Source organism: Oryzias latipes, chromosome 20 (genome assembly GCF_002234675.1).
Source record: "Oryzias latipes chromosome 20, ASM223467v1".
Taxonomy (NCBI): domain Eukaryota; kingdom Metazoa; phylum Chordata; class Actinopteri; order Beloniformes; family Adrianichthyidae; genus Oryzias; species Oryzias latipes.
Genome location: NC_019878.2, coordinates 25,585,178 through 25,596,973, shown reverse-complemented (window position 1 = coordinate 25,596,973; position 11,796 = coordinate 25,585,178). Strand labels below are relative to the sequence as shown.

At 42.8% G+C, this 11,796-nt stretch overlaps 1 long non-coding RNA gene across 1 annotated transcript; it reads left to right on the top strand.

Annotated features, from left to right (window-relative positions):
* Positions 1–4,736: 4,736 nt before the first annotated feature.
* Positions 4,737–5,441, top strand: LOC111946656. Its single transcript, XR_002872359.1, has 2 exons — positions 4,737–5,002; positions 5,108–5,441. It is a non-coding gene; the product is annotated as an uncharacterized LOC111946656 (long non-coding RNA).
* Positions 5,442–11,796: the final 6,355 nt, after the last annotated feature.

The window sequence follows — 11,796 nt, the reverse complement described above, 5'->3', positions numbered from 1 at the left end:
CCGGAAAGTTCCTCTTCTATTTGCTTTCTTTGTTAGTGAGAATGTTTGAGGCTGTTTTCCCTGGAAGTTAATTTTTTTGTTTTATGTCTCACTTAAGGAGGAGTGAAGCCATCAATCTTAAGTATGGTTGCCGTTTTTAACTAAATTGCAAAGGAGGGACTCATTTCTCCAGTTTCTTTATGTACAGTCATTACTGCTGGGTGTCATTTGGGCGTCACATCTGTTCTGGGTGGATCTAACATAACGACACAGGTCAGGTGTTTCTTTACATGTCTGTACATCATCCTTTCTGCACCATTGAGCCCTGTAAATCTATAGAAGAAATGTAATAAACATAAAGTAGACCTGGATAAAACGATGCCAAAGAAATACAAAACATGCAGAAGACAGTAGCTTGTTTTCACGGTTCTCTTTAAATGCAGCAAACAGCATCAGTGTTGAATGAAAGTTTCCTGTGTTTACTCTTTTGTATTTGATCTGAGAAAGTAATTCACATTTGCAGTCTTCTACATTTCTTATGTGCTTCAGCCATAAGTTGGCATCCTGTTTGCCTAACCTTAAACCTTCAAATCCTATATCCACACTAAGGTTTCTTCTGCTAGTTTCTAGCACACAACAGTAGTTAAGCTATCATGTACAAACAGAACCTGGGACATTCATTTATTCTGCTTCTGCGTGGTTTCACCTTGCTCCCTCAGTTATGTGTCAGCTTAAAACATATAAAGGTATGAGAGTAACTTTCAAACATCTTTAAATCATCTTCAATTATATGTAAAGCATTTTTTAACCAGAGGTGGAGCATTTCATACATTCTGTGACGTGTTGTCATGGTAACGGCTACAGAACCAGCTGCTGGCTGTGCTGCAGCTGCTGTGTGAGGACTAACCAGCAGAGGAACGTGGTCCATCTGCTAAACGTCATGTTCTGTGATCCAAAGCTTCATTTCAGAGGAAAGTTCTTCTCTTAGCGCTTGTTTTTGTCCCTATGACGAAACAAAAGTTTGTCCATCAGAGGTTTCCTAGATCGCTATGATTGAAGAAACATCCTCCATGAACTCTGATCAATAAATGTGGATCAACAAACAAACTGTTTCTTCCACTAATTTAGAATAAAGTGATCTATGAACATGGATTAACTCTGTAACAAACAATAAGGTCAACGAGACGGAAAGACAGACAAACTACTTCAAAGTTTTGCTGTTGATGGTTGACAGACATCCTGTCATGTCCATCATAGAGACATTTGAAGGACAGACATCCTGTCATGTCAGTCATAGAGACATTTGAAGGACAGACATCCTGTCATGTCAATCAGAGACACTTGAAGGACAGACATCCTGTCATGTCAATCAGAGACACTTGAAGGACAGACATCCTGTCATGTCAGTCATAGAGACATTTGAAGGACAGACATCCTGTCATGTCAATCATAGAGACATTTAAAAGACAGGCATCCTGTCATGTCAATCATAGAGACATTTGAAGGACAGACATCCTGTCATGTCAGTCATAGAGACACTTGAAGGACAGACATCCTGTCATGTCAGTCATAGAGACATTTGAAGGACAGACATCCTGTCATGTCAATCAGAGACATTTGAAGGACAGACATCCTGTCATGTCAGTCAGAGACACTTGAAGGACAGACATCCTGTCATGTCAATCATAGAGACATTTGAAGGACAGACATCCTGTCATGTCAATCATAGAGACATTTGAAGGACAGACATCCTGTCATGTCAATCAGAGACACTTGAAGGACAGACATCCTGTCATGTCAATCAGAGACACTTGAAAGACAGACATCCTGTCATGTCAGTCAGAGATATTTGAAGGACAGACATCCTGTCATGTCAATCATAGAGACACTTGAAGGACAGTCATCCCGTCATGTCCTTCCGAGACATTTGAAGGACAGACATCCTGTCATGTCAGTCATAGAGACATTTGAAGGACAGACATCCTGTCATGACAATCAGAGATATTTGAAGGACAGACATCCTGTCATGTCAGTCATAGAGACACTTGAAGGACAGACATACTGTCATGTCAATCATAGAGACATTTGAAGGACAGACATCCTGTCATGTCAGTCAGAGATATTTGAAGGACAGACATCCTGTCATGACAATCAGAGATATTTGAAGGACAGACATCCTGTCATGTCAGTCATAGAGACACTTGAAGGACAGACATACTGTCATGTCAATCATAGAGACACTTGAAGGACAGACATCCTGTCATGCAATCAGAGACAATTGAAGGACAGATATCCTGTCATGTCAGTCATAGAGACACTTGAAGGACAGACATACTGTCATGTCAATCATAGAGACATTTGAAGGACAGACATCCTGTCATGTCAGTCATAGAGACATTTGAAGGACAGACATCCTGTCATGTCCATCATAGAGACACTTGAAGGACAGACATCCTGTCATGTCCATCATAGAGACACTTGAAGGACAGACATACTGTCATGTCAATCATAGAGACATTTGAAGGACAGACATCCTGTCATGTCAATCATAGAGACATTTGAAGGACAGACATCCTGTCATGTCAATTATAGAGACACTTGAAGGACAGTCATCCCGTCATGTCCATCCGAGACATTTGAAGGACAGACATCCTGTCATGTCAATCATAGAGACATTTGAAGGACAGACATCCTGTCATGTCAATCAGAGACACTTGAAGGACAGACATCCTGTCATGTCAATCAGAGACACTTGAAGGACAGACATCCTGTCATGTCAGTCAGAGATATTTGAAGGACAGACATCCTGTCATGTCAATCATAGAGACACTTGAAGGACAGTCATCCCGTCATGTCCTTCCGAGACATTTGAAGGACAGACATCCTGTCATGTCAGTCATAGAGACATTTGAAGGACAGACATCCTGTCATGACAATCAGAGATATTTGAAGGACAGACATCCTGTCATGTCAGTCATAGAGACACTTGAAGGACAGACATACTGTCATGTCAATCATAGAGACATTTGAAGGACAGACATCCTGTCATGTCAGTCAGAGATATTTGAAGGACAGACATCCTGTCATGACAATCAGAGATATTTGAAGGACAGACATCCTGTCATGTCAGTCATAGAGACACTTGAAGGACAGACATACTGTCATGTCAATCATAGAGACACTTGAAGGACAGACATCCTGTCATGCAATCAGAGACAATTGAAGGACAGATATCCTGTCATGTCAGTCATAGAGACACTTGAAGGACAGACATACTGTCATGTCAATCATAGAGACATTTGAAGGACAGACATCCTGTCATGTCAGTCATAGAGACATTTGAAGGACAGACATCCTGTCATGTCCATCATAGAGACACTTGAAGGACAGACATCCTGTCATGTCCATCATAGAGACACTTGAAGGACAGACATACTGTCATGTCAATCATAGAGACATTTGAAGGACAGACATCCTGTCATGTCAATCATAGAGACATTTGAAGGACAGACATCCTGTCATGTCAATTATAGAGACACTTGAAGGACAGTCATCCCGTCATGTCCATCCGAGACATTTGAAGGACAGACATCCTGTCATGTCAGTCATAGAGACATTTGAAGGACAGACATCCTGCCATGTCAATCAGAGATATTTGAAGGACAGACATCCTGTCATGTCAATCAGAGATATTTGAAGGACAGACATCCTGTCATGTCAATCATAGAGACACTTGAAGGACAGTCATCCCGTCATGTCCATCCGAGACATTTGAAGGACAGACATCCTGTCATGTCCATCATAGAGACACTTGAAGGACAGACATCCTGTCATGTCAATCAGAGATATTTGAAGGACAGACATCCTGTCATGTCAGTCATAGAGACACTTGAAGGACAGACATACTGTCATGTCAATCATAGAGACACTTGAAGGACAGACATCCTGTCATGCAATCAGAGACAATTGAAGGACAGATATCCTGTCATGTCAGTCATAGAGACACTTGAAGGACAGACATACTGTCATGTCAATCATAGAGACATTTGAAGGACAGACATCCTGTCATGTCAGTCATAGAGACATTTGAAGGACAGACATCCTGTCATGTCCATCATAGAGACACTTGAAGGACAGACATCCTGTCATGTCCATCATAGAGACACTTGAAGGACAGACATACTGTCATGTCAATCATAGAGACATTTGAAGGACAGACATCCTGTCATGTCAATCATAGAGACATTTGAAGGACAGACATCCTGTCATGTCAATTATAGAGACACTTGAAGGACAGTCATCCCGTCATGTCCATCCGAGACATTTGAAGGACAGACATCCTGTCATGTCAGTCATAGAGACATTTGAAGGACAGACATCCTGCCATGTCAATCAGAGATATTTGAAGGACAGACATCCTGTCATGTCAATCAGAGATATTTGAAGGACAGACATCCTGTCATGTCAATCATAGAGACACTTGAAGGACAGTCATCCCGTCATGTCCATCCGAGACATTTGAAGGACAGACATCCTGTCATGTCCATCATAGAGACACTTGAAGGACAGACATCCTGTCATGTCAATCAGAGATATTTGAAGGACAGACATCCTGTCATGTCAATCATAGAGACACTTGAAGGACAGACATCCTGTCATGTCAATCAGAGATATTTGAAGGACAGACATCCTGTCATGTCAATCATAGAGACACTTGAAGGACAGACATCCTGTCATGTCAATCAGAGACATTTGAAGGACAGACATCCTGTCATGTCCATCATAGAGACACTTGAAGCCAATCATAATGCAGCATTCTCCTGGACAATGGGATCACTTCATAATCCTAAGTGACCCAACTTAATACAGAACACTAACCATATTTCAAATGACATGAATGTAGGAGAGGAGAAGAATTCAGACTAAAAATTGAGACTGAATTGGGATTGAAACTTTCCGACTCTGATCCTCAGACTTGAGCTGGACTCCCAGCTGAAGACCAGAAACCTGACTTGGACCTGAGGTTTGTCATGTCAGGCTGACATTTGACACATTCACACTTATTTTTCTTGACTTACAAAATAGTCAAATGTAAGTGTAAAAATGTAAAGAACGATTTCCGTTTCAGCATCAGTCTCCACCCCACAGGCCCCGCCAAAGACAGGGAACAGTTCTGGAAAACATGGTGGAGGTTTCTGCCGCAATGCTGGAGAACAACGTCTGCTGCAAATGCAGGTGTGAAGCTCCAGCTACGAGGAGGAGGAGGAGGACACTTAAGATGTTCAGTCGATGAAAACAGTTGATAAAAAGCCAAGAAATCTCACCAGAAACGACGTGGCCATGTTTCCTGATTACTTACTGTTAATGGAAGATCTAATTAATCTTTGTTTGTACAGCCTTTTAAATACAAATTGAAGGTCAAAGAACAGATCTTAGTGAATAAAGACAGAAAATGCAGTTTCGTAAAAGTATATTTTCCTGAAACACATCAGCAGAAACTAGAATTAAACAATGAAGAGACACCTCGAGTTATTTTCAGTCACAGGAACTTTGTCCTGCCTTTAATATCTTTAAGCCTTTCAATCTGGACTAAACTCTGTTCAATTCAGTAGAAATAATCTAATAATGGAAATGGGTTAGGGTCACGCTGGACCCACTCTGATGAAAACTGTGTTGTTGGTGGTTTGACCTGCATTTTTCTGATGATGAAGGACATATAGTATGTAAAGCAAATTCAGATTAAATTTGGATTTCTGGCTATTTCTTGATCCAAATGGTTGTGAATCAGGAGCAGAGGAAAAATGCTGTTTGAAAAAGATCATATCTGTTTTGTAGAAAATGTGCTCCGCCCCTTTCTGATCATCCATCTGCAGACAAATGGATCCATAAACGTCTTTGTTTTCCTCGTCTGAGCTGGAATCTGGATCAGAACCGTACAGCTGGATAATGCTCACTTTTTTTGTTGCAGCGGTTGGTGGTTTGAGGGGCTGTTAGCTAGCAGCAGAGTGTGTAAACAGATTGATGATGGAGAAAAGGGGTGGGCTTGCTCCGTGCCGCCCACAACTTGGATCAAGTCCTGCCGCTCTGCAGAAACTATTTTGGTCCTTGGCTAAAAACAGCATCATCATAAGGAAAAGACTGCTTGGAAGCAGATCTGAAGGAGTGGGACTTAAACAACACCAACAGCCAATCTCAGTTTAGGAAAGTTCTGGATTGGTGCAGCTTTGACAGTAGATGAGGAGTTGGGCTGATTAGAAAAGGAATTAAAGATGGAACAGGGTTGGTCCATGGTCAAACTAAAGATCTGTGAGGGACATGTTGGAGTTACCCGTGAAGAAACCGTTCTTCAAACAAATGGCTATGAAGTGTAACCTGGAGAAATCTGGGTTGTCGGGGCAAGCAGGACAAGATGGATGTATGGATGGATGGACCAATTTGGTGGATGTATGGATGGATGGATGGATGAGTGGGTGGATGGTGGATGAGTGGGTGGATGGATGGATGGATGGTGGATGGATGGATGTATGGATGGATGGATGGATGGGTGGACGAGTGGATAGACACATCCATGAAGTCTTTCCAGGAGAAATTCTCGTTCTATTCCCAACAACTTCATATTTAAACAGTTTATTTGAATGTTTTTTTAAGACACGCGGGCTCGTCATGCTAGCATGCTGCATCTAAAGGGCTGCAGGAATGAATGAAGCATCTTAAAACAAAGACCTGGGAGGAAATGTCAGCAGGGGGTTCCTATCTGATTCCATCTGCTCTTGTTTTCCACACCATCTTCTTAATATTCTTTCTTGTCCATAATCCATTTCTAAAGTGGGATAATTGAATTTTCATGAGATTACGGCTCCCATCCCAAGTGTGCATAATTCCTTGATATGACACAGCTCTCTGTTTGCAAATGTGCTTTCCTGCTGATCTCATTTCTTGTTAATGCCTATTAAGATGGTAATCACAAGCCTCATTATCTGTGAAAATAAGGCCGGTAAAGTGTCGGAGCAGAGTCAAACTGGCAAACAGACACTGTCTGATCCGGGATTGGACGGAGAATCCGTCTTTATGCTGCATGATAAACAGGTCAGACATGTCATAGGAAGCTTTGCATCGAGTGAGAATGCTGTGGGGGGGTTCATGCAGAAATCTTTGGCAGGTTAGCAGGAACTGCTCAAAGATTTGTTCTAATGGTTCCATTGGGGCACACTATAGTGTTTCTATGTTTTCTACTTCAGAATATTTGTTTCTGCTGTTATTCCTCTGGCACTTTAGTTTTTACATGGTGCTTTAGTGCAGCTGTCCCCTCCCAATTATTCTCCCCCTAATTAAAAGCGGTGCCACTTTTTGAAGTTCAGGTGAACTGATGGGAACTTGGGGCTGGAGATGGTTTAAATGTCAGCCGGGTTTGATCCTCACCAGAGCAGCTTTCCTCTGGTTCGCTCAGGTGTGAACGCTCACCTGAGCGAACAAAACAACCAAAATGTTCACTGACTGTTGAACTCTGGTTCCCTTCAGTGTGAAGCAGACAAACCTACCGAACAACGTAAACAACTGGGGAGGGGAAGTATACTGTCGGATAAAAGCTTGTGTGTATGAACGTCCAGAGATTCAGGAGCTAACGAGATTCTGCTGTGGTTTAGTGAAATAGTGACGACGAAACAAAACATAGAGAGGAATGATCCAGGCAGTAACTCAACAAAGGATAAGAAAACAGCCCTGAGCGCGACTCACAAGAAGCTCCACAATGTTTGGTGAGTAAATGTGGTGAGAGGATGCTCACACTCCCATCACAACATGGCGGTCAGAGGCTCCGGCTGGTGTTCCTTCTTCTCTGGTCGGTGCTCTTTTCAGACAAAATCAGCTTTTAGCAGCAACACTTTCCCAGCTGGTTTGGAGAGCTTCAGAGTTTTAAAGAGTTCAGTGTGAAGCCGACAAAGATCTATAGAATGGTAAATGGCGTATACTTATATAGCGCCTTTCTTCCTACAAGGACAAAGCGCTTTACAGTCACAGACCCATTCACCCAGTCACACACACATTCACACACACAGTCACACACTGGTGGTCGCTCCGCTGCCAAACACAGGCGCCCGCCTACCACCAGAGGCAAGGTGGGGTTCAGTGTCTTGCCCAAGGACACTTCGACTCATGGGCGTGCAAGGCGGGAATCGAACCTGCAACCTTACGATCATGGGACGACCGCCCTACCGCTGCACCACGGCCGCCCATCTATAGACATGTGGCATAACCACCATTTGAGCTGAGTCCACGGATCCTCATGTAAACACATCCAAACATGGCTTAACCACAGAAAGTTTCATGGTGTTTGGCATTTTTGCCCCCTTGTGCAGGAAGCGATGAGCTGAATCATCTCAAATCTCTTCCTACTAGGGATGACCCGTTTGACACGGCGCTTCGGCGCACGGTTCACTTTCATGAAACAGAGTGTTTCGGCACAATGTTTCGGGGCGTGTGTCAACTAGCGCAGATCACGTGGTTGATGACGTATGACGCGCCAAATGCTTCGTCTGGTCCAGGGGTCGGCAACCCATGGCTCCGGAGCCACATCTGGCTCTTTCATCCATCTGTTGTGGCTCCCTGTGACTTTGGAAAATAATGGGTATTTTTTAAATAATGAAATTTTATTTTAGTTTGTTCATTTTCCATGGCATTTCAAAGGCGCTGATGGCTCTGTACGAAGCGCGAACCACGTAAAAAACAGCTTCGTAATGAGCTGGTATTTATCGGGCGAGACCTGCAGAGCTGATAGCAGGAGGAGACACGTGGGGCGACTTCAATAAACACTCCGATCATCTGCCGGGAACTTGACGTGCCGCGGGGCAGAGACTGATGACAGACTGAGAGTTCGCGCCAGCGTTGCCAGATAGAGTTACAGGTTTCCAGCCGAAAAGTCATCTGAAAACCACCAGACCCAGCCAAAAACCGCCAAAAACAGCTTTTGTTGATGTTTTTTGTCGTCCTGGACTGATAAAATAAAAGATTTTTCTAAATAAAAGATAGTTCAGACTAATAATAAAATGTGTACAATATTGAATATTTCTTCAGCGGGCCGCCTTCTGCCATTCATTTTCTTAACCCGCTCTATCCCCGCTATAACCTGCGTCCGGCTCTTTCATCCTTGTGCGGCGCTGGAGCGACCCGACTACTGCTGTATTTTGCGCTCTCTGTGTAGAACACACCGAGGAGCGCGGGGGAAACAACTCTCAGCAGCAGAGGATGTGAACAGGTGAACAGGTAGAGAGGAAAAGCAGGTAGAGAGGCGGGGGAGGGGCTTTGGCTTCAAACTCTGTCAGAGATGCAAACACGGCGTCAGATTGAGACGCAGCTTTCCCTGCAGGAGTTGAAGCAGAGACTTTCTCTGGGATGATTTTATGAACTCAAACATGGAAACATGATTACCAAGTAGAACTCTTCAAAATTATAAACCTGATCTCCACATTCTCAGTGTCTTCCATGCATTGATGAACACATCGCTCCATGCAGCGATCAGAGCAGAACCAGTAGCTCCTCCCACACGCGGCCGCGGTATCATCCTTTAAAGAACATAATGTGCATTTGCAGCGACGTATGCTTCAGACGATGTCCGATTGGCCAATCTACATGTCAATCAAGTCCCGTACTTCTCAGTGAGGACTTTGGTGGAATTTAAAGAGGTACTTTTTTTTTTTTTTATCTTTTCTGGCCCGCGATCTGCACTCATGTCATTGAAGATCGACGTAATGAGCACCTTTGAATAATATTTACATGCATAATATATATAATGATGTCAAAACGGGTTGTGGCTCCGGGTGCTTCCTTTTTTATAAGGGGCGGTCCCAAATGGCTCTTTGAGTAAAAAAGGTTGCCGACCCCTGGTCTGGTCGTACCACGCTTCAGATGTCACTTGAACAGTTGGGGGCGCTATTCTCTAGAAACACGAAATGAATCCCGAACGTTTCCCGACCAGTTCTAGTGTTTCCCCAGTATCAGAATCAGCGTCAGTTCATTGCACTTTACCATGGCTCCTAGTAAGAAACATACTGTGGCTCAAGATCGTTTCTACTCGATTTCTCCTAATAAAACAATGCACTATGAACGTCATGTATAAAAAATACTTCAATAAATTTATAATGCGAAGACAAATTAGCATGAGCAGCGATAGCTCAGTGGAACGGTCGTTGGGAGTCACATCCAAGGATCCTGGGTTCAAGGCCAGAAATTTACAGTTGTTTTTTTTTGCTTTGCGTTTTTTTTCTTCATGTGATGTGTGTTTTGCTGTCAAGCACTTCTCACAGAAAGCGGCACATGTTGTGTTGTTTGACGTTGTTCTTTTTAATAATCATTAACAACGTTGTTTTGTTTTACGTTTTTTAATCATCATTTGGACTTTGAAGTGTTACAAGGAGCTTAGTTGAAGCATATGATATACGTCCAGTCCGCCACCAGATGCAGCTGTTCTGTGTGGTTTCAAAGCACTGAATGGGTGGTTCATTTTTCCGGCACAATTACATGAACCCCAAAGGAAGCTTCATGGGGCTTCTATTCCCGTCCCTACTTCCTACTTTAACCTTCAGCTGTAGTTCTGAATCAGCTTTAGTGGCCAAGTCTGAGGCACACTAAGGACTTGGCTGCAGTGTCTAATGCAGGGGTGTCCAAAGTTTTTTTGGTGAGGGCCAAATACAGAAAAATGAGCAAAGGTCTGGGCCGCACACAAGAGGTGACATATTGACACATGATTACTGTGTATTTTTAACTCGCCTATAATGTGAAGAACATTGCTCTCAGGAGCAGTGATGCTGATCTGTGCCACATAAAACAAGCGCACATCAAAATGAAACATTCACTCAGACAATTAAACCTCATTCCAACCAGGCAGTTCAGAACGGCTTTATTGAATAATAATAATGGATTAGATTTTTCTGTGCTTTTCCAGATGCTCACAGTTTTTACATTGTGTCTATTATTCATTCACTCCTCATCATCCTTTAAAGAACATAATGTGCATTTGCAGCGACGTATGCTTCAGACGATGTCCGATTGGCCAATCTACATGTCAATCAAGTCCCGTACTTCTCAGTGAGGACTTTGGTGGAATTTAAAGAGGTACTTTTTTTTTTTTTTATCTTTTCTGGCCCGCGATCTGCACTCATGTCATTGAAGATCGACGTAATGAGCACCTTTGAATAATATTTACATGCATAATATATATAATGATGTCAAAACGGGTTGTGGCTCCGGGTGCTTCCTTTTTTATAAGGGGCGGTCCCAAATGGCTCTTTGAGTAAAAAAGGTTGCCGACCCCTGGTCTGGTCGTACCACGCTTCAGATGTCACTTGAACAGTTGGGGGCGCTATTCTCTAGAAACACGAAATGAATCCCGAACGTTTCCCGACCAGTTCTAGTGTTTCCCCAGTATCAGAATCAGCGTCAGTTCATTGCACTTTACCATGGCTCCTAGTAAGAAACATACTGTGGCTCAAGATCGTTTCTACTCGATTTCTCCTAATAAAACAATGCACTATGAACGTCATGTATAAAAAATACTTCAATAAATTTATAATGCGAAGACAAATTAGCATGAGCAGCGATAGCTCAGTGGAACGGTCGTTGGGAGTCACATCCAAGGATCCTGGGTTCAAGGCCAGAAATTTACAGTTGTTTTTTTTTGCTTTGCGTTTTTTTTCTTCATGTGATGTGTGTTTTGCTGTCAAGCACTTCTCACAGAAAGCGGCACATGTTGTGTTGTTTGACGTTGTTCTTTTTAATAATCATTAACAACGTTGTTTTGTTTTACGTTTTTTAATCATCATTTGG